Raw genomic sequence first — 27,724 nt, forward strand, 5'->3', positions numbered from 1 at the left:
CCTGATGGCAATAATTCAAGCTTTTTGATCTTTAGGGGATCTTTATCTTGCCAACTCTCCACTCCCGGTGAGCTACGGGTGTTCGCCCTGGACCATACAGACACTCCGCCTTTCCTTATTATTGTTGATTATATTACCTTTCTTATGTCTATTCAACGGCCCAGTGTTGTGGGGAAACGGTACTGGCGCTATCTTTGTCAGCTCTCTGAACAGAGCTGTCAGCGTATGTCTGCATTGACTGATCTAATTTCATAGCTTTAAAGAGAACAGTATTAAGCACAGAGCGTTGTATTATTCTGCATGTTATGTTAATTCCCCCAGAAATGTTTAGCTGCCTCATGATCGCTACTCAATGGGGAACGCTTTGTTTAGCTTGTTGACTTCATAAAAAACAATAGGGTCGTTTTCCTCGCAGCTGAATAAAAAGAACCCTCTCTTTGTCATTAACATTTTGAATATAGCGTTAATTTCAGTTTGGAATGGATTCTTGCCCTTGAAAATGAATTTGTTATTCACCTTATTTTTATCGCCTAAATTTTATTCCGTCAAATGGCTGCTTTGTATTGTTCCAGCCACAGTTATTTAGCGGAAGTATAAGAAAATTTCATTAGCGAGTTTGACTCATTGAAGTGTTTCACGAGAGTTTTCACTAATACGTAGTGATCCTTGCTACAGAAAACGTTTCCTACGTGCAGTTGCCGGCCAGTGATTGCGTTTTATATGATTCATGGTAACGCTTATTAATTGGATGCCAGGCAATCACACTCTTAGAAGCATTTCATTATCACATTCTATTGCAACAAACTTTTTCAGCACGTATTCTCCTTACTACTTACACTTGAAATAAAAATTGTTTACACAGCATCCCTCATGTCATTCTTTGTATCGGAAATGTTTTACGTTCAGTAAACTGCGCAGATAAAACAGGATACTATACGAGTGCACATAAAAACTGTATTCAATAAAAAGTTTTTAATCCGCAGCTTTATTCTGGGGGGTTGAAAGGAGCCTGGTTGCGTCACATTCATAAATTTCAGTATTTAGTATGCTCTGTTATTGCAATTTTCTGAATAATCCGCGTATACGCACCGATGCGAGTTAGATAACATCTACGACTTGGTTAGCTTGATAAGCAAAAACACGCACACACCCTAGGACTACTTCTCCCGCTGTGCTTGGGCGATTACTGTCGATCAAGGTCCTCAGCATGCAGGATCTATAACAGACTTTCGCAAAATGTGTAGCCGCTGCGGATAGGCCACAGTGATCCACCATGGGCAATCTTCTGTACTAGATTGCAAAGGAACATTGATGATAAACTTAAGTAGCCCTTTATCCACAGATTCTTGAGTTCAATAAAAAAAAGAGGCAAGTTTCCCTAAAACGTAGATTTTGTAGGCTCTAAAAGTTCAAAATTCGAAGCAGGTATCGCCACCTCTGCCTGTTTACGGAACGAGACTGTGGGAGCGTTAAGACAGTTTTACTCAGTGCGTTTCCCTGAGGTTAGGCTATAATGCTTTGACTGTGAAATGGTGATCATTAAGCTCGTTCCTTAAGTGAAGTCACCAGTTTTCATTGAGTGGCCAAATAAAGATATAGCGGCAGCTTAGTGTAACTTGCACCCCAAAGAAAAGTTGCATATACGGCGTCACATTTTGCTTGACGAATAATAAAGGCCTTTTTTGCGTGTAGTTCCCGAGCGAATATTCGTTTTGCGTGCAGTTATCCTCGTACATAAGCCTTTTATTTCAAGCATTATATCTCAGGCACAAAGTTACCACTAATTCACTTTTTTATTTCTGTCATTTCATGATCCTTATTGAACTGCTTATGTTCACGAAGACACAATAGTAATGATCGGAGAATGAAAATTGCCCATGCTCTTTGCACGCAAGGCACGCAAAACTTTTTCACCGTCAGATCCGGTCCCGCGCATCCCTAATCTCACTGTTCACATTCCACTAATCTCTCAACTTGATTGCCTGCTACCTCTCTGCAGCTGACTGTGCCGTCTAGTGTCTCTGCCACATAAACGAGCTCAGCATCCTAATACTTTGTTGGCCTCAGTTTGGTTCCGCTTTGTGCGCAAGGCACTGTCGTCGATAATCCAAGGCTAATCCCTGACCAAAGAGATTACTCCGTGTGCTCTCTCCATAGCAAATGCGCAGTATCTTCCGAACCCTCGCAAACAAAACTCTGGGTGAGATTACCAGCATCATTGCACTAACTTACATGGTTGTAAGGTCCATCACGGGTTGCACTGAACTAGTTCCAACTAGCAGGTACAGATGCGTCAATACCAATCCGGACTCCGAAGGCATCGGTAAACGTGCCAGAAAAAATAAAGGATGTACGAAAAAGCTACGTGAAAAGTGGAAGTAAAGAAGTACCTGAGTATATCAACAAAAAAAAAGACAAGAAAAACAGGATTTAGTTTTGTTTGCTTGTTTAACAGAGGTTGGAAACGACAAAAAAATAAGGGTCATTTCAAAAAGCTCACTCTTTCTGCCACCACCGTGGACTTATATAATCACAACAGCTGCATACTACAAGCAAATCGAGCCACCGGCAATTGCTTCAAGAAAGACAGTTGAGTAGTAGAACAGGGGCAAGTTTTCCAGCCAACTGATTATAAAAATGAGAGGTATTCTCAGTACTCATGCGCAATTTATACAGTGCTTAGAAAACACTTGAAACACATGGTTTTTGTAGTCAGCTTGGAAATTATCTTTAAGGAAGAATGTAACACTTCGACAGGACAAAAGAAGGCGAGACACTCTGTCAGCTTGGCCGACATTAAAGCAAGGCGTTGTAACTAGCTACTTCTATTGGTTTGCTATTGTTGCTTTTGTTTTGTGTAAAAGAACTCCTGGAAGAGTTCCGAGCCAGGAAAGGCAGCGCCTGCGTAAATTATAGTGATAGAAGCTACGCTTCAAAATTCTGCCTGTGCAGCAGAGTGATGATAGATTATGTAAAAGGAGAAGGATAAGTCGAAAAAGAGCGACAACGCAGGGAATAAAGAAACTAAAGATTATTATAAGAGAAGGAAGTGTGGAAATGGAACATAAGACGACGAAGACGAAGCGCCCAGCATAAAAGAGCATGCGATTAGGCGGCCGAGGGGTGGTGCGGCGGGGAATTTGGGAATGACATATCAAAGGCAACGCTCCAGCCTGTGCTCAGTGAGAGCGGCTGATTCTGCCCTTAGGGCACCCCTCACGTCTGGGAAGAGGCGCCGCAGGGTTTGCACAGACCATTTGACCTCTCCCTGAAACTACGGCGATGAACTATAGCGCCCAACAGCAGCTCTAATCCTCACTCGGTGCTAGCCCAGTGCTTCATCAACACCATTGTCTTCCACGGCCCCCTTAATGCTCCAAAGGTCGGCGGCGCAAGCTGACCATATAAATATTGCGTCTGAAATGAAATGGCCTTCAACGTATGGATTCTAGTTGATTCGCATAAAGCGGAAATTCTAAAACTCGCAGTTTAACGCATGGCGTTTAAATCAAAGCTTAATTGCCACTGCAAAGCTTGAAATGCTTCTTTTAAAAGCCCGAAAAGCATCGTAAGAGCGGACATCCTTAGCCTCGATCACTCGTGCAAGTTGCCACATTGTTCTTACACATTTTATGGGCCTGACCGGCCTCAGCTGTAGGACGCGACAAGCAGCGCTGTTAGGAAACAAAGCACCGGTAAATGGCGTAATTTGTGCAATAATAAAGGCGAATAAGTTTTCCGGATTTTAACTGCCGCATCTGCGAAGAAATACAAGTTTCGTTATATATACTTCCGGAGAGGAGAAAAGTGAAAAAAAAAAGAAAACCTTCAGATCAGTAATCAAAGAATAAAAATAGCGACGCGCCGATGGCCAGTTTGCGTGAAATTCAAGGAGACGTCATTCACAACCAAAATGTAGTGCGGCAGGCTGTTGGAAACCCTTTAAAGCGTTGTGTGAGAGACCGTCAGGGATGCCTTGATGTTAGTCCCGACTAGACATGGCAGTACACAGTAGAACGGCAACTAAACGTCTTCCCTCTAATCTGTTGTCTCGGAAATGGATAGACTTCTTACTCAACCTACCCATCCTCTCTGTGCCACTTGGTCCTGCTCCCTTTCAAGCACCTTCAGTTTTTTTTTTTTCACTCAATTTTTTTTACTCGTTTTGCCCTTCCCTTCCCTCCTCAACAAACCTGACTAGAGGAGGCTCAGATCTGAGCAGTTAAGGCGGCAGGAGTTGGCACTGAAAAAAAGAAAAAAATTCCTGGTTCCTTGCCATAGCTTGTAAAGGAGCAGCGGCGACAGCAGAGAAATTGCACGCGCTGGTGGAGGCTTAAGTAAACACAGAATAAACAGTCGAGCTCAATTATAACGGCCCCAGAAACAATGAGCGCTCGCTTATTGCGAACGAGGGTAGCGCTACCACGGAAATATGTATCAGAGAAACGTTATTGCGTCCTAGATACAACGAAGACCGTAACAGCACAGATCGGTCTCAGCAAACGAAAAAGTACGGTATATTTGGCCGCGCTGTCACTGTAACCAGCCGGAGGGACGACGCTTGCCGGCGTTCTGGGCCAGCCGAGTGGGACGCGCGCCGGCGTTCTGGGCGAGCCGAGCGGGACGCGCGCCGGAGGGACGACACTTACAGCAGCATGGTCAGTGCAAGAATGAACCACTGTTTATTGAAGGCACAGCTTTTATAGGCACGAGCAAGAGCGCTGTACCTACTGCGCATTACTGTTGCGCATCGGCGCGATGCAATCACTGATGCGCGGCACTGATACGAACACGACACGTGTCCGTTACATCCTCCCTCGGGAAAGAACAAAATGAGACACTTCAATATAACAGTCACAGTTAGGGCACTTGATTAAAGTGTTCGTCATAGCGTAGCCTCTGTGGGGGCCGGGAGGTCCGAGTTGATCTTCTCACGGTGGGCGACGATGGGATGCTCGACGGAGAATTGTATCCACTTGCTGGTCGAGAAGATTCCTCACCGTTTGTAGCAGAGGCCACTCTAGAGGATTGTGCACCTGATTCAGCTGGTGTCGTAGGTTGCTGTGTACGGGGCTGAGAACCCGAACAAGTGTCGTCGTCGCTTTCACTGGTGTACTGCTCCGCCGTCCTAAGCAGATGCCGGCGGTTCCGCCGCAGCATACGTTGATGTTTGGTTTGTACCAAGTAGGATCTTGGAGCGCTTTCAGCAACGACCTTCGCTTTACGCGACCAACCAGCAGCATCCTGAAGTCGCACCGTTGAGCCTCTGTGTAGTGCTGCCAAAGGCTGTCCAGCCCTGGCTTGGTGGCGTTTCCTTACTGTAGTACGAGTCACCCTGCCGAAGTCGGGAAGGTTATAACGAAGTCGCCTTCACTGAAGAAGCTCACCCGGAGAATGCCCATCTTCCAGCGGTGTAGAGCGATATGCAAGAAGACCAAGCCAGAAGTCCTCCCGGGCGTCGAGGGTCTTTTTCAGGATCCTCTTCACGATCTGCACTCCTTTTTCCGCCAAGCCGTTCGACTGCGGATAACGGGGGCTCGATGTTATATGATGAAAGTCATATGCTCTGCAAACGTGGCAAATTCATGGCTCGAGAACTGGGGTCCGTTATCCGTGCATACTTCCACTGGTATACCATACCGGGCGAACATGGCGCTAAGGGCTGCGATCGTGGTTTCCGCAGTTGTGTTGTCGAGCGTGGCGACCTCGGGAAAATTTGAAAATGCATCATACGCAACCACGTACGACTTGCCCGCGTAGGAAAAGATATCTACTCCAACCCTGTACCAAGCACATTTTGGAACGGGTCGCATTAGCAAGGGTTCTTCTGGCTGCCTGTACGCGTATTTTCTGCACGTTGCACAGCTTTCCACAAGGGCAGTGATGTCGCCATTCAGACCAGGCCAAAAAATAAGTTTCCGAGCCCTCTCCTTACATTTTTGCATCCCAAGGTGGCCCGCATGAATTCTTTCCAACATGATTCGTCGCATACTTTTCGGTATGACGACTTTAGTGCCTTTCAGCACTACTCCATTAACGACAGAGAGTTCGTGCGAAAATGGCTTGAGTTCACCTGTCACTGGCTGCCCGTCCACCAAGCATGCTATCACAGTCTGGAGGTAGCAGTCCCGTGCAGTTTCCAGCTGTAGCGACCGCAGCGTTTCGGAGGTGACCATGTAGCCCAAGGACTGGACGGCGTGAACCTCAACGTCGTGTGTTGTGCCACCTTTTTCTTCGACCTGATCCTTTGTTGACCGTGACAACATGTCAGCGAGAACGAGATGTTTTCCTGGAATGTACTGCAAGACAAAGTCGTACTTTAGCAAACGCAAAAAGAATCGTTGCACTCGTGGTGGCATGTCAGCAATTTCTTTCCGTGCTATCGCTACCAGCGGTTTGTGGTCCGTTTCGATAAGCACGTTTCTACCGTACACGAACTCGTGAAACCTTTCGCAGCCAAAACATATCCCAAGTGCTTCCTTCTCAATTTGGGCATAATTCTTCTCGGCTTGCGTTAAAACACGAGATGCGTATGCTACGGGCCTCCACTCACCACTGTAGTCTTGCAGTAATGCTGCACCAACGCCGTCTTTTGATGCGTCACAGGTAATCTTGGATTTTCGTTGCGGATCAAAGATTGCAAGAAGGGGGGCGGTGGTCAGGATTTGTGTTAGTTTTTTCCACTCCTGCGCATGGTTATCTGTCCATTGGAATTCTGAGCGCGTCTTGATAAGCTCACGTAGAAGCGTTGTTCGCTCGGACAGTCGTGGGACAAATTTACCAAAGTAATTAAGTACACCCAGCATTCGCTGAACGTCACTCTTGGACGTTGGTGTTGGTATATTCACCAAGTTTTTGATCAGCTTGGGGTCAGGCGATATGCCCGTTCGGCCTATGATATCGCCAAGGAATCTGACTTCTTTCACCCTAAACTTGCACTTCTGGATGTTGAAAGTCAAGCCGGCTTTCTCGGCGGCTTTTAGCGCTGCTATCAACCGCTCATCGTGTTCTTGTCTACTGGAACCCCATACTAAAATATCGTCAATATATACCAGTACGCCGGGTAGGCCATCAAAGACTTGGCTCATACTCTGTTGAAATACCTCTGGTGCGGAAGAAATGCCAAAGGGCAGCCGGAGAAAACGGTATCTCCCGAACGGCGAAGAAAAAGTGCAGATCCTCGAAGTCCGCTCATCAAGCGGTATCTGATGATAGCCCGAATTTGCATCAAGGCAGCTGAAGTACTGGGCATTTGTTAAACGGGCTTCCAAATCTTCTCGCCTAGGAAGCGGGAAATGCTGCCTCTTTATGTACTTGTTTATAGCCCTGGGATCCATACACACCCTTAGCGTGCCATCTTTCTTCTTTGCCAAAACTAGGGGGCTGACCCAGTCGGTAGGTTCGTTCACCCTCACAATGATGCCAGCACGTACCATTCGGTCAAGTTCTTTTTTAAGGGGTTCTTCTAGCGCCACCGGAACTCGTCGCGCTGGTTGCACTACTGGTATCGCTTCAGGTGACAAGACCATACTGTACGCCTGCTGCAAACACCCGAGGCCCTGGAATATGTGCCCGAAATTTTTCAGAAGGTCATCAGTTGCGGTCTTGTCTACGGCACATACCCTACGCTGGACTAGCCCCAGAGCTTCACTCGCTTCTAGCCCAAGTATGGCTTGACGCCCATTTTTCACCACAAAGAACTTCACTGTGGCAGAAGTGTTCCCAAGACGGACTTCAAGCGTACACGTTCCAAAACACGTTATGATGCCTCCGTTATACGCCCGCAGGATCGAATTAGTCGGCTTCAGTTCTTCTGCTCCCCGCAGTTTTTGGTAAATCGACATAGGAAACAAGCTTGCTTGCGATCCGGTGTCCACTTTAAAACGGATCGCACAGTTACGAACTTGAGCCTTGACCATCCAATCCCTCTCGCGCTTTGCCGTGGTGACTTCTAGGATGTCAAAGTCCGCGTCTTGCTGTTCTCGCACTTCACTGACCCCGGCTGACGCGCAGCAACTTGCGAAATGGTTCAGCTTGTGACACAAACGACACTTCGTTCCAAAAGCTGGGCATTGCTTAGGTTTGTGCCAGCGGTTGCACTTACGACAACGAAACTGTTTTTTTGCTTCTTTCCCCTCTTTCGAGGGAGCCGCGCGCCTCGAAATCGCGTCGACACTGTCGTCCCCTCTGTGCCAAACTTCATTCCGCTGTGCTAGCGTCTCTGCTGCTCTGCACATTTCCTCTGCTTTTTTCAACGTCAGCTGGTTGTCCCGCAGCATCTTCTCACGTAGTCGAGGATTACACGTGCCAAATACAATCTGGTCCCTTATCATCGATTCTTGCAGCGTGCCAAAGTTGCACTGTGCCGCTTGCTTTTTCAAGTCACGAACAAATTTTTCAAAAGGTTCTCCCTCCGCTTGCTTTCTTGAACGGAATACGTATCTTTCATGTACTTCATTGCTAACTTCGGCACAATAAGCATCAAACTTGCTCACCAAGGTGCTGTAGTTCGTCTTGTCTTCATTGTCGCCAAACTGGAAGTTGTTGAAGACGTCCAAAGCGTCGTCGCCAGCGATGCTCAACAGGAGTGCCGCCTTGGATGCATCCGATCTGGGCTGGTCCTTAGTCTCCGTCGCCTGCAGAAATAACTCGAATTTCTGCTTAAAACGCTTCCAGTTTTCTGTTACGTTACCAGTCAGCCGCAATGGCTCTGGTGTCTTCAGCAGGTCCATAGCACGCCGGACGCAGGGTCGATTTCCATAGGCCTCAAAGGGCCACTTCTGACACCATGTAACCAGCCGGAGGGACGACGCTTGCCGGCGTTCTGGGCCAGCCGAGTGGGACGCGCGCCGGCGTTCTGGGCGAGCCGAGCGGGACGCGTGCCGGCGTTCTGGGCGAGCCGAGCGGGACGCGCGCCGGCGTTCTGGGCAAGCCGAGCGGGACGCGCGCCGGAGGGACGACACTTACAGCAGCATGGTCAGTGCAAGAATGAACCACTGTTTATTGAAGGCACAGCTTTTATAGGCACGAGCAAGAGCGCTGTACCTACTGCGCATTACTGTTGCGCATCGGCGCGATGCAATCACTGATGCGCGGCACTGATACGAACACGACACGTGTCCGTTACAGTCACTAAGCACTCGCTTGGTTTCATTCGGGGGACAAAAACTCGCTTCCTGGCTTCCTAAACACCCCCACTCTCATTCCCAAAACAACGCGGCGATCCCCGAATCGCCATTAAATTCAGAACTGAAAACGCGGGCCAAGCACGCACCGGGAGCACGAACATGGTCCAGTTGGTCTAAAGTGGAGTAAAAGCGTGCTACGCGCGAAGAAGGGCGAATCTCACAGACAGTCACCCGGTATCATGGTTTGCTGGCTCAATCGGTTACGTAGCGTGCGTTGTCTAATCGGTTCTCCAACTTGCGTACTTCGGCCGGGTGGAACCATAAGGCCGTGCAATTAGTACGATCTGCGCACAAATGCGGTCCGCTCACTTCGTCGTTCCATCCGTAGAACTTTGCCCAGTATCGGACATCCTTAGACGACCTCCCACCTATTGCCGTGAACGCCTACATTGCTGTCATCAAAATCGCTAAAATCGCATGTCTAAGCCAGTTCGTTGGCAGAAAATATTTCGGCGAGAAGCATATGACTGCTCTGCGCAGCTTAGAAAACGCTCTTATGTAGCCTGCGTTACGAAGCACACGTGAATAACGAACCTTGTCATGAAAAAAAAAAATACCGATTGGGCAAGTCCGCTTACAAGGAATCGCGGGTGCAAGGAATGCGATACCCCATGACCCTTAGGTTCGGTTTATGTGGGCTCGACTGCATAAACACTACCTCCTCAACGAAGGCTTTCTAGAGCATCGCCTGATAGCTCACTCGTTATCTGGCGGAGGTCACCTAGCTGACCACAATCACCGTTGCTCACAAAAACCAGCATGCAAGGCGTTTACGGAAAGAACAAGTGTGATGCGTAAATTTAAGACTCAAATGAGCTGAGAAATTATTGAAGCGTTCAGCATTATCAATGATAAAGAAAACTGCGTCAGCAGCCCTTCGGTGGCGCTACGCAAAAAACAAATAGATTACCTGAAGGCAAACGGGTTGAATCAGCCAGGTAGGCGATAAATAGAAGGTGCGCTGATGTGGCAAACATGAGTGGCACTGGCGCCTTCTGCATTTTTTGGATGATGGATTTTTATCTTGTCACGGATTACTTTTCTTTGCGGCCCCTTTTGTATATTATAGCTGTTTGTGAAATAAACCTCAGTTGAAGTCCGGCGTTCGTCCTGTCTCGTCTACCTTCGTCCCTGTCTTTTTAGCCGCTGGAATGTCTCACAATAGTGCATAAACATACTAACATTGCCTAAAAACATGGTCAAGCGCAATGCCAAATTTTACGACCTCTCTCAATAGACGTTCGATAACAGGCCTGTGTCATCAAATTTAGGTAATCAATACTACCAAGGTGTATTTCAATAATAGTGCAACACTGTGCAATTGCTAGTCGTCAGTTGTTTTAAAGCTACACACGTGCGGTGCCACAAGCCCGTTGCCGTCGACATTACCTTTGTTACGACATCGCGCCGGCGGCGGCCGCGTTTAGGTGGATGCGAAATGCAAAAAATGACCGTGTGCTTTGCGATGTCAGGGTGCGGTAACCAGCACCAAGTGGTAAAAATGTTTTATGTCCCTCCACGGCTTCTGAAAATAAAGTAAGCTTCGCGTTAGCTTTATTTATTTATTTATTGCCTTATTTATTTTTTTTTCCTATGAATACTACCAACTTGTCCCAAGATCATAGAACGTGAGAACATATCTCTGCCATAATACAAAAATACTGGCACGTGCAAGAGAAAATGCATAGACACAGGCTCAGGAAAGAGAATAGCCGGACCATCTAATAACAGCAATTAGTTTATATGCTCTTCTAATTAATACAATGACTTCAGCATCACACCATAATCAGTGAGCCTTTTCTGCTCAGTCATGATACCTGCAAAAAAGGGCATTTAAAGTACCTAGCTAGCGAGTTAAATGGTGTTAGTGCAAGAGATTTCTGATTTTTAGTACGGTTCACTGTAAAACTGTAAAGCAGCTGGTAAAGATCAGGTGACTCCAGATTTGCTTAATGACAACGGGAATAGCGGGCATACTCAGGCTAATGACGAGATGAATTGCCTCCCACGCTGTAAACGCCGCGCCTCACCACGCGAATTGTGCAGAATCATGAAAGTACGCTTGTACCATATTAATTCATTAAATACAGAACTTAATGCACTGGAAAAAAACAGGTCGATCAACTCACTTTTAGCTGTTTACAGACTATTTACTAAGGTAAGCAATAACTCAAATAGATCACCTTTAGACTTCAGTCCACCAAATGGACGTAGTTAGCCTGACGATCATTCGTGGTGGTATCTACGGCGCATCTCTCCTTTTCAAGAGCAGCTTTTAAGCGACTGGTCATTGCCTTCTGCGGCGTTCGTGTTAGTCTTATTTTAAAGAAGCCGAGGAGGAATGGTCAAAGCAGGACGGTGAGCAAAAAGCAAAGTAGGAGGAGGGTTTAGAGGATAAAGCTGTCACAGCCCGCGAAATGAGGTTCGTGGGGTGCAACAGGCGCCCCTTATTAAAAAGATGCAGGGTAAAGCTCTAAGACCTTTGTGGCTCCTGCAATAGAATAAAGAGGCAAGATCAAATGAAAGACACGAAGAGATGAAGGAGTAGAAGAAGCAGGTCGAAAGGGAGGCCAAGCGGTTTGTGGAGTGCAAAGCGTGCGTTCGATCGCACTGCCCCCTCGAAATGACGAAGCTACTCGATGAAACTTATTGGTGAATGTATTGCGTTCAAGTTGACCGCAGTGATGAAAGACGAGGCTAGAGTAGGCGCAAACACGCTTTTGGGGTGCAATGGACGGCATTATGTCACAAAACATTGAACTGCGGCGCAGATCAAATGTATTAAGGAGGAAGAATTTCCGTGGAGACACTTTCCCACATCTCCTTCAATCTTTCCTCAGCTGCTGGGCAGGGTGACGCGGCTTCAATTCCGACTACGCTGCTTGTGCTTCAGTGGAAGCGAAGTTAATATTACGGCCATTATCAGCGCGAATTAAAAGACGCCACTTGGTCGAAGTTATTCCGCAACCGTTCAAAAATAGCGGCTTTCGCTGTTTCAGCCCCAATAGTGTTTTTCTTCAGGCAAGAAAAAGGCGCCGTAGCTGTCTCATTTTTCCTTGGACGCCTCAACCACACCGTAAAGGAAGAGACAAAGGTGCGGAGTGAAAGATCCAAGAGAAGAATAGGTGGCGTAGTAGAGGCGTGAGGAAAAATGGTGACCATCTGGGGATCTCTAACGCGCGCTGCCGGCGCTCCGTCATCCCTGTTCTCACGACACTGTTGAGGTGTGCAACAAAACTGCAAATACAGTGCATTTAATCATTACTAATTATTCAGGCCTCCTCCTTTTCGCCTATGCCTTTCCTAATCCCGTTGGCTGTCACGTAAACAGACGGTCGTCGGGTCAGCTCCGTATCCTCGAAGATAACGGCTGTCACTGTAATAACGAACAGCAGGTCAGCGTCCGCTGAAATTTCTGAAGAAGTGCGTTGCGGTGACACGTTGCGCAAAATAGTGTGAGTGAGGGCTTTGAAAATATTTGGTTTCGCGGGAACATGGTTGCAAATTAGACCACTATTGCAGAAATGGATCAATAATCTTGAGACCATTAAGTGCTATTTGAAGAAACCTGTCCATATTTTCCTGCCGTGTACCCCTTTGCTAATAGTTGTGCGGAGGAGGGTACCAGGTTTATGGGTCTTCACTCTGAAAAACGCCTGCAGCCCAAACCACTTTCACAATTTGTGATCGCTTTAGCAAGTGGTAATAGCTCTAAACTCTTACAGAAATCCGCAAATTTACCTTTCACTTTAGTGTGGCGTTTTTTCACGGCTTTCTTTCTTTTTTTTTAATTTTAACTGCTGCTGCATAAGAACATCTAATGTGGCTGTTTTTGCAGGAAAAGCTCGTCTATTTTGCACACAGTTTCATGCTGCTTCCGTCCTTTTGGAAATTGATTATGTAGTAACCAACGGAACGTCTACACTGAAATCACACGTTCCCTGTATAATAAAAACTGATTTCATAGGACAGAATGCAAGGAAACTTACGTAATCTTTACCTTCTGAAGTCACCTGTAGCGCAGTGCATAGTCGCCTGATGTTACCTCGGCATTACAGCCATCGCCAGAACCAGAATTTCTGCAGGTGCTGTTCGGTAAGCTTAATTTGTTGAGATCGACATACCGTCAATCGAAGAAAACGCCTTCGACAAGCCATTTGCACGCACCAGAGCCATGCGAAGTGAACGCCAGATTGCTCCCAGGAAGGCGCAATTCAGAGCAAAACAAGTACTCGACAGGCTATAGAAGTACCAGGCTCCGGAGTGAAGACCCATACACGATTCGTACAGTACAGCGCGCAGTCGCTACATTTCACCCAGCGTGATTGTTTAAGAAATCACTAATGTGCTAACAGCTCATTTAGGATCATTTATTATAACATTTCAGATCAGGTTGACTGCAGGAATCATACATAGTAGCATAGCACTGCCGGCACACCAGGTTCTAATTCTGTAAGTGATACTGAAGCCCAAGTAGGGGATGTGATCGCGGTTGGGCTCACAATGCACAAACGGGCGAGCACGAAATCTGAAGTACTTCCCCCTACTCGAAAATGTGTGGAAAGCAACGGCGCATTTATGAAATAAAAATACCGCCAGAATCGAGAACCAGCTCTGGATTTGATTTTATTTGAGACTTCTGTGCCAATGGTAACATAGGTAGCGCAGAAAGACCCTTTGTTCTACGGCACACCTGCCCGGGAATGTATCCATGAAACAGCAACCGCGCTCAGAATAAGTCGCACGTAGCACGCCTAAGGGCGACTAAATGGCGTCAGGCGGGCCAAACAGTTGCGCCTCTTTCAGATATAGAATGCAGTCTCATTTTAGTTGCTGCTTAAGCGGCTGTCGAAAGCAGTTTTTCTGTCTCGCAATGAAACTACTGCACACCATTGGTAGCGCAGCGTGTGTTTGGACTCCACTGTTGAAGATGCACCTTAATGTCCAGCGTATGCATTGCACTGCACGGTTTCTGAGCTCAGTTTAGCGATAATAATCGAGAAGTAGGGTACAGTGCACCCTTCTCTCCGTCTCTCCATTTTCTTCAAAAGCGATCCTATGGAACAGTGCTTGGCGCTAATGGTATAGCTAGGCCAGTTAGAACAAAGCGAACTTCTACCCGCTTGAAGAGTTATTTTTTAAAGAAAGCGTGGCGCACTACGCGACCTACGACTCATTTCTCTGCCCCTATTAACCTTTCAAGGACGCCTTTATTGCTCCCTCCTCAAACTAAAGCTGTGAACTTCATACTTAGGTCGAGTGGAGTCTGCATGGTCTAACGTGGCCACTGAAGCCGCATATGACTTCTCCCATTGTTAGCGGGCAGGAGACGAGAAACCACGGTGGATTAGAATGCCGAAAACACAATATCAGCTGCGACCTGACATCCCTAAAGGTTGCATTGTTCCACGAGGGCCTGGTGTGTTTAGACTTCGGTTGACCGTGTGCTTACAAACCTAGGCTCGTTGCAGAGAATGCAGCGCCGCACTACAGAATGCACCTGTTGACTTATTCGGCTTCGGAACTCCGAACAGGCACACAAGGCAACTGCTTAGAATGGCAAGTTCTTTGTATTGTTAGCACTTTGATCGCAATAGTGACATGCGCATCGTCGTCACCGCGCATTGTATGCATTACCGTGTGTCAAGACCGTTTTAATGTACATAATTTTCATTTTATAAAAGCACGAGGGCTTGCAGTAAAGCATATTGAATTTACTGTCAGGAAAACATTTAATAGATTACAAGGCCCAGCATGTAATGTCGATAAGCAGAGAGAAATTCTGCGCCTGTGCTTGTGATACGGACGCAGTTCTCACGCCAAGTACACTTTGCCTTTGACCTGCATTTGAGAGCAGTAAAGTTGAAGGGAATTTTAAGCGTACATTTAGAGGATAGATTACACCACTAGAAAAGAAAAGATTAATTTATTAGACGATAAATTTTACTGTTTTAGGATAGTTTCGTGCCTCAATTTATGTTGCGAGAGCTAAGAACTGCATTCGAAAGAGTGAGCATTAATTTTTCGCCGGTCCAGCTTGCTCACAAAGCGCACTTTCTTTACAATAAAAGCTGAACAAAATCTCTCCTCCTTATGTACAGCTTTTACAGTACCGCATGCTCTTTTATCGCGCTGACTTGAGGTGTGTTTTTCTCCGGGGTTCGTGTTGACGCTCAACACAAAGGGGCGCTAGTTCCTATAGCGCTCACCGCGGTGAAATAAATAAAAGAGAAGGTAACTGATTCTCCAATGGTGCTCACCGCTCAGGGCACTTATAAAAAACATGAATGGAATCACCACATTATCCTCTCGACGCAGTGGCTGTACGAGTGAGAATAATGCACATATTCGAGCGAGTATGCCCTGTCCGTTTAACCACATCTACTTCGCTAATCGTCCACAATGTGCGTAAATTTTAACCTACACAGAAAAAGAGTTCGAAGCGCTCAAAAGAAACCGAGGGAACAAAATTACTCATAGAGACGCTTAACGTAAACCACATCCAAACGCCATGTGCAATTGTGTTCCCCTTGTCTGCAGTATTCATTATAGAATCACAACAGCCAACCGCTAATTACATCAGTTATCCTCATGATTCACCAGAGTTTCTCGACCTCTCTGTTCCTTATATTATATTCTCTAAATAGGCGCAGTAAATTTGTATCGCATTTTGCAAATCGATTTCTTTGTGGAAAAGATTTGTTTCCTCTAAACGCTATTTTTCGATTATGTTCAGAAAATACATTCCTCAGTCGCGATCACAGCTTAACCGAGCAGTGTACGAAGTATAAAGCTTGTTCCGCGTAGCAATTGCAGAGTTGAATATCAGGCTTTTCTTTCTGACAGCATTACCTTCTGCTTTCACTGATAACTAAACCGCATTTCACCTTTGAACGAATACCGTGTTGATTTTATTTATTTATTTTGTAGCGGCCTTTATTGGCAAGAGATGAGTGGTTGTTAAGGCCGGTTAGAGCGGGCAAGGGCAGGTCCGGTCCCGGAACAGTTGATGCTTTTGCCGCGCGTCGGTTCTGCTGCTTCAGCTGCCGATCGTCTTCTTCTCGCCTCGCGCCGCGAATCGGTTCTGTTGCTCCGTCTGCTAAGCGTCTTCCTCTTTACATTGGCCCCCGGGGAAAAAAGAGCCATCCTGGCGATTTAGGGAGTCAACAGGACGCAGGGGTCGTAATACGGCTTCAAACGCGAAACGTGAACGGTCTCGCGCCCACGTCGTCGGAGATCGGGTGATGGCGTCACGGGCTCAACGATGTAAGTGACGGGAGAAGTGCGCTCAAGGACACGGTAGGGTCCGTGGTATTTTGGCAGCAACTTGGTAGAGAGACCTGGGGCAGCAGAAGGCACACGGAGCCAAACAAGGGATTGCGGCTGAAAAGTGTCTGTGCCATGGGAGTGGTCGAAACGGTATTTCTGGCGCCCTTGGTCGTCAGACGTGAATGACCGGGCGAGCTGGCGGCACTCTTCAGCGTGTCTGGAGGCTTCAGATACGGTTGTGGATTCCGACGAATCAGGATGGTACGGAAGAATAGTGTCGAGCGGCGAGGATGGTTCACGGCCGTATAGAAGGAAGAATGGTGAGAAACCAGTAGTGCTCTGCGTAGCGGTGTTGTAGGCATATGTGACGAAGGGGAGGACGACGTCCCAGTTAGAATGGTCTGCCGCGACGTACATTGACAACATGTCACCTAATGTTCGATTGAAACGTTCTGTCAAGCCGTTCGTCTGGGGATGATAGGCAGTAGTGGTGCGGCGAGTAATGTTGCATTGCTGCAGAAGAGATGAAACTACGTCTGACAGAAACACCCGCCCACGGTCGCTCAACAGTTCACGCGGGGCTCCGTGCCGAAGTATGAAATGGTGCAAGAGGAAGGCTGCAACATCCCGCGCCGTAGCAGCTGGGAGGGCGGCTGTTTCGGCGTACCGTGTCAGGTGGTCTACAGCGACGATGACCCAGCGGTTTCCTGCAGCAGTGTAGGGAAGTGGTCCATACAGGTCAATGCCAACTCGGTCAAATGGCCTGGATGGGCAAGACAAAGGCTGCATAGGGCCGGTCGAATGGTGATGAGCGAGCTTGCAGCGCTGGCAATCGGGGCAGGAACGGACGAATTTTCGGACGTAGTTATACATGCCGCGCCAGTAATAGCGGAGGCGAAGCCGGTTGTAGGTCTTAAAAGCACCGCCGTGACCAGCTTGCGGGTCGCTATGAAAGGCTGCGCATATTTCTGAGCGTAAATGTCCAGGGATCACTAGGAGCCATTTGCGCCCGTCAGAGAGGTAGTTTCGGCGGTACAAAATCCCATCATAAACAGTGAAGTGGGCAGCCTGACGGCGGATTGCGCGCGGTACCGGCACGACAGAACGGTCTGAAAGATAACGTACAAGAGAAGTGATCCAAGGGTCCTTGGACTGCTCGTTGGGCATATCGTCCAATGACAAGGAGGCGCAGTCGATGGCGGGAGGAGAGGCACGTTCATTGGCTAGAGGTGAACGAGAGAGAGCGTCGGCGTCGTTATGCTTCCTGCCAGAGCGATAGATCACACGAATATCGTACTCTTGAAGGCGTAAGGCCCATCGGGCGAGGCGGCCATTTGGGTCTTTTAGGGAGGACAGCCAACATAGGGAATGGTGGTCCGTGACGACCGCGAAAGGCCGGCCGAACACGTAAGGCCGAAATTTCCCGATCGCCCAAACGATCGCCAAGCACTCTTTTTCAGTTACTGAGTAGTTTTGCTCTGGCTTCGTCAGGGTGCGGCTCGCGTATGCAACAACATACTCCGCATACCCCGGTTTGCGTTGAGCAAGAACAGCACCGATACCAACGCCACTGGCATCTGTGTGGATTTCAGTTGGAGAAGCAGGGTCAAAGTGGCGCAGTATGGGCGGAGAGGTAAGTAGACGGCGCAACGTGATGAACGCGTCGTCACAGGCAGGACTCCAGCTTGATAGGTCGCTACTGCCACGAAGAAGTGCAGTCAGAGGTGCGATGATACAAGCGAAATTTCGGATAAAGCGCCGGAAGTAAGAACATAAGCCGATGAAACTGCGAAGTTCCTTCATCGTAGAGGGCTTCGGAAACTCAGAGACAGCACGAAGCTTTGCTGGGTCAGGAAGGACACCCTGTTTCGACACGACGTGGCCCAAAATCGTCAACTGACGAGCAGCGAAGCGACATTTCTTTAAATTGAGTTGAAGCCCGGCTGCCGCGAGGCATCCCAAAACTTGCTCCAGGCGAACGAGGTGCGTCTGGAAATCTGGGGAGAAAACAACGATATCGTCCAAGTAACATAAGCATGTTTTCCATTTCAGGCCGCGCAGTATCGTGTCCATCATCCGCTCAAAAGTGGCAGGGGCATTGCATAGTCCGAAGGGCATGACGTTGAATTCATAGAGCCCGTCAGGCGTCACAAAGGCTGTCTTGGAGCGGTCAGCGTCGGCCATCGGGACTTGCCAATAACCCGAACGTAGATCTAAAGAAGAAAAGAATTCAGCTCCCTGCAGGCAGTCAAGTGCGTCATCAATGCGGGGCAGCGGGTAGACGTCTTTGCGGGTAATTTTGTTCAGGCGCCGGTAGTCTACGCAAAAGCGGATAGAGCCATCTTTTTTGGTGACAAGGACGACGGGGGAAGCCCAAGGACTGTGCGATGGTTGGATGACGCCCCTCTGTAGCATGTCATTTACCTGGGCGTCGATAACTTGGCGTTCGGTGGCCGAGACGCGATATGGGCGTTGTCGCAACGGCGTATGGGCGCCAGTGTCGATCTTATGGGTAACAGCTGAGGTGCGGCCCAAACGGTGGTTGGAGAAGTCAAACGATGACCGAAACTTATTTAGCAGGGCCTCAAGCTGGGTCTTCTGCGGTGGCGAAAGATTCGCGTCGATTGGGCGCTCAAATACGGCTTCGGGAGCGGGATCAGGAGACGATGGGGAAGAAGTAAGTGAAGACACTTGCATGCGGCAGGGGTCATCCTCATAAGGGTCCCAGGCGACGATGGAGGCGAAAGGCTGGACACGTCCCAGGCATTCACCGCGAAGAAGATTAGAGGGGCACAGGAATGGATTTGACAGGGGCAAGGCGCTGCAGCCGGCTGAGACGGTAAGGACGGCGAATGGCAGGGGTAGACAGTGACGAGAAGCGAAGGAGTCGGACGGGATGAAGATGACAGGGCCGTTGGATGCAGAGTCGCAATGAACAGAGACGAGCACAGCAGAGCACGGCGGGATCACGACGTCATCAGCCACAGTCAACTTGGAGCACGGGTTAGTGGAAGCGCTCACCGATGCGTCGCCGAATGGAAGAAGGGCGACTTCGGAACGAGTGCAGTCGATGACAGCTTCATGTCGCGAGAGAAAGTCCCAGCCTAAGATGACGTCGTGAGACGGCGATGCGAAGACGATGAATTCAACAACGTACAGAACGTCCTGAATAGTAACTCGAGCTGTACAGGCCCCCAAAGGCGCGATAATTTGCGAATTAGCGGCGCGAAGCATAAAACCAGATAGCGGAGTCATCACTTTTCGTAACTGGCGGCACAATTTTGCACTGAGTACAGATACAGCAGCACCGGTGTCAACAAGCGCGAAAGCATCGGTGCCCTCCACAGAAACGGTGATCAGATTGGCCGGAGAAAGTCGAGGTCTTGAGCTTGGCGACGAGCACGCAGTTCTTGCCTCCGGAACTGCGGGCACTAGTTTTCCGAAGGGGAAGAGGGACGACGGCGCATCGGGGAAACCGAGCGGCGACGCGGAGATGGAGAACGGCGGCGAATAGAGGGACTGTAATCGGAGGAACCAGTGGGCTCAGAAGGCGAAGTGCTGTGAAAAGGCTGGGGAGGGGCGTAGGCGTAACCTCGAGGGTCGGTATCTGCAGCAGGGGACGAAACTTGGCGGCGGCAGTGACGCGTCACGTGGCCAGGAATGCCGCAGGCATAACAAATGGGTCGGTTGTCTGGTGTGCGCCATGGGCGGAAACGTTGCGGTGGTGGCCGGACAGGACGAAATGGGGTCGACTGCGGTGGATGTTGGTACGACACGAATGTGTCTGGGCGGGGACGCCTGACTGCTTCGGCGTAGGTTAGTGGCGCAGCGACGGGAGACTGGGAGGAAACCGGTGGCAGGGCCTCGGACACTTGCTCCCGGATCACGTGCTGGAGTGTCGGAGTTAGGTTAGATGAACTCGGTACGGTAGGAAGAAGCGAAAGCTGCCGCGCAACCTCCTCACGGACAAACTGCTTGATCTGGAGCAGTAGCGAGCTGTCCTCTGTCGTCATGCTCAGGCTAGTTACTGTGTCGGTCTGTGCAGAGGGCTGCCGAGTGAAAACGCGCTGTCGGCGGAGCTCGTCGTAGCTTTGGCAGTGGTCGAATATATCGGTGACAGATGTGACGTTTTTGCCCACAAGCATATTGAAAGCGTCGTCTTCGATTCCTTTCAGGACGTGTTTAACTTTTTCGGCCTCCGCCATGGACGCATTGACGCGCTTGCAGAGATTGACGACATCTTCTATGTAGCTGGTGTATGATTCACCACTTTGCTGTGCGCGAACGCGAAGACGCTGCTCGGCGCGAAGTTTGCGGACTGCCGGACGGCCGAAGATGTCGGTGAAGCTGGTTTTAAATTCGGTCCAGGTGGTGAAGTCCGATTCGTGGTTTTGGAACCAAAGGTGGGCGACGCCGGTTAGGTAGAAGATGACGTTGGTGAGTTTCATAGTGTCGTCCCAACGGTTATGAGCGCTCACCCTGTCGTAAGAGGACAACCAATCCTCCACGTCGTGATCGTCCGTGCCGCTGAAGACGGCAGGGTCGCGCTGGCGGAGCGCACCATGGCAAGCAACGGGTGCCGGCGAGGAGCTGGCTGGCTGGTTGGCGTTGGCAGGCATGGGGGTAGTGATGGTACGGTTACGTAGCTCCAGGACGGAATCCCGCAGCCTCCACCAAGATGTAGCGGCCTTTATTGGCAAGAGATGAGTGGTTGTTAAGGCCGGTTAGAGCGGGCAAGGGCAGGTCCGGTCCCGGAACAGTTGATGCTTTTGCCGCGCGTCGGTTCTGCTGCTTCAGCTGCCGATCGTCTTCTTCTCGCCTCGCGCCCCGAATCAGTTCTGTTGCTCCGTCTGCTAAGCGTCTTCCTCTTTACAATTTATTTATTTATTTATTTATTTATTTATTTATTTATTTATTTATTTATTTATTTATTTATTTATTTATTTATTTATTTATTTATTTATTTATTTATTTATTTATTTATTTATTTGTTTATTTATTTATTTATTTATTTATTTATTTATTTATTTATTGCATACTGCAGGCCGTGAGGCCCAAGCAGGAGTGGATACAGAACAGACTACAAATTGAGCCATAATAGCGAAGTGCAAACAGAACACAAGCAGCGCGAAATGACATGGAAGAGAAAAACAAACTAACAAAACAAACTAACAATGGTCACTTATCAGGTCAAGAGACCGTACACACGAAGCTGGTAAGCTGTTCCAGTCATTGATGGTTTGCGGAAAGAAATAGTGCTGAAATAAGTAAGTCTTTGCAAAGTACGGGGTCTGAGAAAGGGGGTGGGAGTGTCGGGTTTGTCTGGTGTTCTGTAGATTAAGATACGGCGAAGAATTTATTCCAAGTTGATGGTTAAATAACAAAAATAAGAATTTCAACCGAAGAAACTTGCGCCGGGCCTGAAAGGTTGCTATTGAATTCGGCTGCATTAATGCAGAGACAGAAGCAGTTCCATTGTATTTCGAAAACATGAATCGCACAGCTTTCGTTTGGATCCGCTCAAGTGCTTTTATGTTAGTGAGAGTATACGGTTCCCATACAATGCACGCATATTCCAATTTAGTCCTTATAAAGGTTCTTAACCTGAAGTGGTGAATCTTTTAGTTTATGGCGCAACAACCAAAGTTCTCTCGCAAGGCAGACGAGCAAGTGTTAGAAATGTGAGTGTTCCAGCTTAAGTTGTTTGTTAATGTAACCAAGATAATTATATTCAGTTACTTCGGTAATTTCTCCTGAACCTAGAAAAAAGGAGCGTTTATATGGATTAAGTTTTCTTGTAAGACGTAGTAGGAAAGCCTTTTGAATGTTAAGTTTCATATGCCCCATCGATTGCACCATGCGTGGATACTATTAAGGGACGTGTTTGGTATTGCTTGATCGTCAGCTGACCGGATGTCATTGAAAATAATACAATCATCAGCATACATGCGAATCTGTACAGGTTCATCAACCACATCGACAATATCGTTGGAATATATCAAAAACAACAGCGGCCCAAGCACACTGCCCTGAAGGACACAAGATGTGATGGGAAGAGCGCAAGAATCATCTCCATTAATAGTTACGTACTGTTTGCGTTGTATTAAATACATCCATACCAAACAATAATAAAATCTGGCAGCCCATTCAGTTGAAGTTTCCTAATTTATTATGGGGTACTAGGTCGAAAGCCTTGCTGAAATCTAAGAAATTAAGTCTATCTGGCCAGCCCTATACACGACGGAAGCAAGGAAGTGAAATATGGTGACAAACTGAGTAGTCGTAGAAAACCCTTTCCTGAAGCCGTGCTGGTGTTGCGACAAAATGTTATTTTCTTGAAGAAATTTTTAAATGAGGTTAGACACGATGTGCTCCATGAACTTGCAAGAAGAGCATAATTTAGATATGGGGCGGTAGTTGGATAAAGAAAGTGGGTCACCCTTCTTCAGGACGGGCACCAAACGTGCAGTCTTCCAATCGTCAGGTATGGACGCGGTACTAATGGAAGCTTGAAATATAACTACGAGGAACTTGCTCAGTGTTTCAGCGAAACGGCGATAGAACGCGCCAGGTATACCATCAGGTCCCGGTGTAGATATAACTTTCAGTCGGAGCAGCATGTTCAGTACTCCCTCATACGAAATCAAATCAGTGACATTCGGAAAGTGTGACTGGAATGTTGAAAACGAAGGTTCAGCGGGAATGGAGAAAACGCTGTGAAAATATTGGTTAAAATGTTATGCAATAATCTTATGATTAGTGATTACTGTACCGTTATGACATATTTGTTGCACATGCCTTTTGCTTTCCTTCATAAAGTTCCAGAAGCCTTGAGGATCCTCATAAATGAAGTTCGGGAGAGTAGTGTTAAAATAAAAAGACTTTGCACGCATAATGGCGTCGGAAAGAGCAGCGCGAGCCTCGCTGAAAGCATGAGATGCTGTTTTTTTCTTACGTAAGCATTTGGCGTTCCATTTTAAATGTATTTTATGCCGTTTCATCCAAGGCGTATGTTTGGCCATTTTCTTTATTTTGTCAGGAACCAAATTACTCAAACAAAAGTGGCATAAATTCTTAAATTTGTTCCAAAGAACACCAGCATCATCATTAGAGAAGTCAGCAAACTGAGAATATAAGTAATCTAAAATGGCATCATCATCAGCTCGCTCAATATCTGTCACTGTTTTAACAACTGCATCATTTTTTTTACATATTCGGGAGAAAGTGCTAGGCAAACAGATACCATTTTATGATCAGATAAGCCGGAATCCACAGACACTTCATAATCATCGAAAGTGCGATGAAGAAAAAGTAAATCAAGAATGAAAGTAGACGAACTGCCTACACGTTTAGGCTTACTGACAATTTGAACAAGATTATTCTCAAACGTGATATCAAACATAGTATTGGAGTCAATTGCAGAGTCGGCACTGGAAAGCAAACGGTCAGTGCAGGGGAAGTTTAAGTCCCCAAAAACTATCATCTTATATTTGCTGTAATGCGCCATATGACACCTTAGTTTTATTAGAAGATCAGATGTGGACTCAGGTGGTCGATGAATTGCATACAATAAGAGGATATGACCAAATAGCTTAATCTTTAAGCATAAAAATTCTAAGTAATCTAGGTCAGGAACACGAACGGTTTCTATACCCGGTTTTATTACTACAGCTACTCCACCACCCCTGGTGGGCCTGTCTTTACGATAAATTTTGAATTAGAGACCACCTTCTCATTTGTGGCCTAATCATATTTTTTAATCGAATTTATATGTACCTAAAAGAGGTGTGTTGACTTCATTCGGAACAGTGCGTCCACGGTGACTTCATTCGTTGCACTTAGCGGGAAGGTTTTCATGGCTCACTGTTTACTTACTATCTGTAATTATCATGATGTCCTGCAATAATTTTAAACTCTCGTATACAATATTTCTGCCTGATCGTCTGCAAGCTCTATCGATCATGACGCTCTCACGCCTGCTCGACTTTTGGTAGCGCAAGTGCTTTCCCTGCCTGCCTCCAACTTGCCATCTTTTTCTTTCTGCTCTACATTTTTGTCCCTTTTTGTTGCTTCTTTTACTGTCTCAGAGATTCGCAATTCGAACAGAACCACCTTATCGTCGTTATTTACTGCAAGCCTTCAAGTTTATTTTATAAACAAACACAGGAAGACTGACAGAACAAAGAGGACAGTACCGACTGACTGGTTTTGTTGTCGTTCTTGTTAGATCTCTAGCAGGATTCGCATCGAAAAGCATCAACCAACTTGCATACCATACTGCTATTCTTTATGTGATATTTTTATTATTAGAATTAAGTGCTGCTACAATTATAATTTTAGTGCAGCAGTTATTTCATATAGTTTTTCAAGGAAATTCAACACCGCAGTGAAATGTGACCTTGACGTTTTGTAAGCGCTTTTGAAATCGTAGCGACAGCTTCTTGAGATGGTAGAGTAGCCCTGACATAATGGCGGCTCTCAGTTAGGTGCATGTAAGTTACAGTGCTGGAACGGTTTCAGACGTGCAGTGCTTTTCTTTCGTTGCCGTCGCTGCGATTAACATTTGGGGTATAATTTCAGGTCATCTTTTCTTGAAGTTAGCCGTGAGGCTCGCGCTGTACAATATCGTCCTGGTGTGAACTCGCTAGAATTAATTCCTTATCGCATAGTTAAATTTATTTTTTCTTGCTATCATTGATGATGCGAAGGCAAGCCATTTACGCCCCCTGAAGTTGAGTTTAGTGCTCAGATTTTGCAAAATGCCGATGGTTTTAGCCTTCGAGTATTCTGTCAGCAGCTGCTGTAGGGCACAATAAAATGTTATGAAAATGTAAGACTTTAAGGCGCAGTTCTGAGACCTAGCTGAACTACGACGTCAAGCACATATATACCTAAGGTACTAATTTTTTATTTTATGAATCGCTTCCATTCGAAAGCGAAATATACGCCATAAACGATCAGTGAAAGAGCACACTTTCTCCCAAGAGCGTTCGCCGAATGATTTGTAATGCAAGTTGAGGGTCAGAGACGCAAAGTATTGGGTGTCCGTTTTTTTTTTCATGAAAGGGGGCTATTGCCTTATTGATCATGAAAATGAGCTCAAAGCGACAGTGTGCAGGGTTTATAATTAGATACAAACGGTTTTCTTCTGGCAGTTTTGGTCTTGATGAGCACCAGCGCTGAAGCGCACCATGACGTTAAAATCGACCGGCTAACTAGGATTAGTACAGCGTCAACAGCAAGCGCTGATTGTTATTGTTAACAACCGCTGGATTCGGTGTGGTCACAATAACCTAGGCAAGTCACCTTCACGCTATTCGATGCGGATGGATATACAGAGCTTCTTCTCTGAGAATATTCAAAATAATCCTAAATTAGGTTCCTCTCAAGCCCTGCAAATGAAACAAATGATATCCTTTGTTTGCACTCATATTTTAGAGCCTGTACCATTTTACAAAACGACAGCGAGTCAAATTGACGCAGATATTCTTTTTAGGTGTTTCCGAATCCTGTAGACTAAGCTGTTTTGCTAAGAGCATTAGGGTGTCCACTTCTATTGCTCGCACTTGTCCAGTGTATCCTGAAACGTTTCATCAGTTCGATTAGTAGGAGCTACGGCCAATTTTTGAACGCATCGTAACTCATGCCGAGCCCGAGCTAAGCCATCACTGTTCTGTAGCTCATGTCCGAATCATTCTCACCTCGCGGCAAGAGGCCTCGCCACATCGACAGCAAAGGTATCCCCGCATCGATAACAGGCACACTAGGGCCCTGTCGTAAATCGATGCCCAAAACCGATAGCACAACCTTTTTTATAACGCCCGCAGCGCCCGAGTTTTATGCTTTCGGAGCAGAGCTTGCGTTCGCCCTCTTTGGACAACCTTTCCCCATAAACTGCCATTGTTTTCTCCCTTGGGAGCATTCTGTCCGGACTGCAAGGCGCGAAACTCGTCGGTGCGACGTCCACAGACCTGAACCTTGTTACGAGCTTTGCGAATGAATTCACAGAGAGCCGGACATCCACTTCAACCGTTCCATTTTATTGCGTCACCTTTTTCACCAAGGGGACAATGCATTCGTGGCTCGAGTGGAGGAATGATGAATATTATTTCACCGAATTCCCTCGTAAACATCATTTTTACCCCCATCAGGGCAATTTTGCACACGACGATCTACTAAACCGTTTAAGCGCAGCAGCCTTTAGAAGAGACAAAGAATATAATGGAAACTGTAAATACATGCACTTTCTATTCGCACCTCCCCAAACGTTTTGTGGCATCGTAGACGACTATAGCTCAAGTGCATTCTGTGCCGTTCTCTCTAAATACACCTTTCTTCTCTAATCTGCACTGAAATAAAAGGAGGGAGTCGTAGATATGAAGTTCCGCGCTTGATAATCCACATCTGCGTGTAAATCGGCAAATCGAGGCCGCGATATTTTCTGTCACCCGAACAGTATTCTTTATTTTAAACCCTTTAATCTGCACACGCTTTGTTCACATTCTCGATTCGTTCCTCATTAAAAAAGTCTTGAATCCTGTACTTATGAGTAACGAGTCGATGCATCGTAAACATACTTTGAAAATTTGGGCAAGCACACAAGCGCACTTCCTTTCTTATTTTGCGGGACAAATAAATTCTAGTGGCATTATCCTGCACGTTCAGCTTACTCTTTGCGTGCATTTTCTAGGTACGCGCAGAGGTTGTCCTATGACGTTGTTCAAAGCAAGCTTTTCTGCCTTGAAACTATACGGGCAACGTGAGTCACATGATTATGCCCCTCGCACCCGGATCTGTGCGTGGCGTATATCCCGTCACTATTTCAAAGGCTAACCCAAGAACACTTCGCATAATCTGATGATAATATTCATACATTCGAACTATTATTGCGAAAGGAGTATTACGACCGGTTTCAGACTTCGCGTCGGGGCGGCCGCGAGGCACGTTTGACCTTGAAGGGCGGCGCGAGGCGCTGCTCTCGCCGCGCTCTCGCCAGCTGCGGAGTGTGGAGAGGAGGCTGGAGAACGAGGGGGGGGTATGAGATGCGTTCGCTCGCTTGCCGGCTCCATCGTTATGCCGCCTGAAAAAGGGAAAGGGAGGCAACGTCGGCTTGCCGAAGCCAGGAAACGACAACGGGCTTCGGAGACATGAAGAACGCGAACAGTGCCTTGCTAAGCGGCGCGCTCAAGACGCTGCTAGACGGGCGCACCGCGCCTCTATCGAAACCGAATCGTCTACAAGCGGTGATGATCCCGAATGGAACGCTA

The 27,724-nt window shown here is 47.3% G+C and overlaps 1 long non-coding RNA gene across 1 annotated transcript; it reads right to left on the reverse strand.

Moving 5' to 3' along the window:
* Positions 1 to 4,658: 4,658 nt before the first annotated feature.
* On the reverse strand, positions 4,659 to 9,123 carry LOC149370780 (uncharacterized). The gene is made up of 2 exons (XR_016286206.1): positions 5,388 to 9,123; positions 4,659 to 5,335 (listed from the first exon to the last, which is right to left on the reverse strand). It is a non-coding gene; the product is annotated as an uncharacterized LOC149370780 (long non-coding RNA).
* Between the last annotated feature and the right edge of the window lie 18,601 nt (positions 9,124 to 27,724).

The sequence above is a fragment of the Amblyomma mixtum genome, chromosome 1, assembly GCF_055824585.1.
Source record: "Amblyomma mixtum isolate Tamu chromosome 1, ASM5582458v1, whole genome shotgun sequence".
NCBI lineage: Eukaryota > Metazoa > Arthropoda > Arachnida > Ixodida > Ixodidae > Amblyomma > Amblyomma mixtum.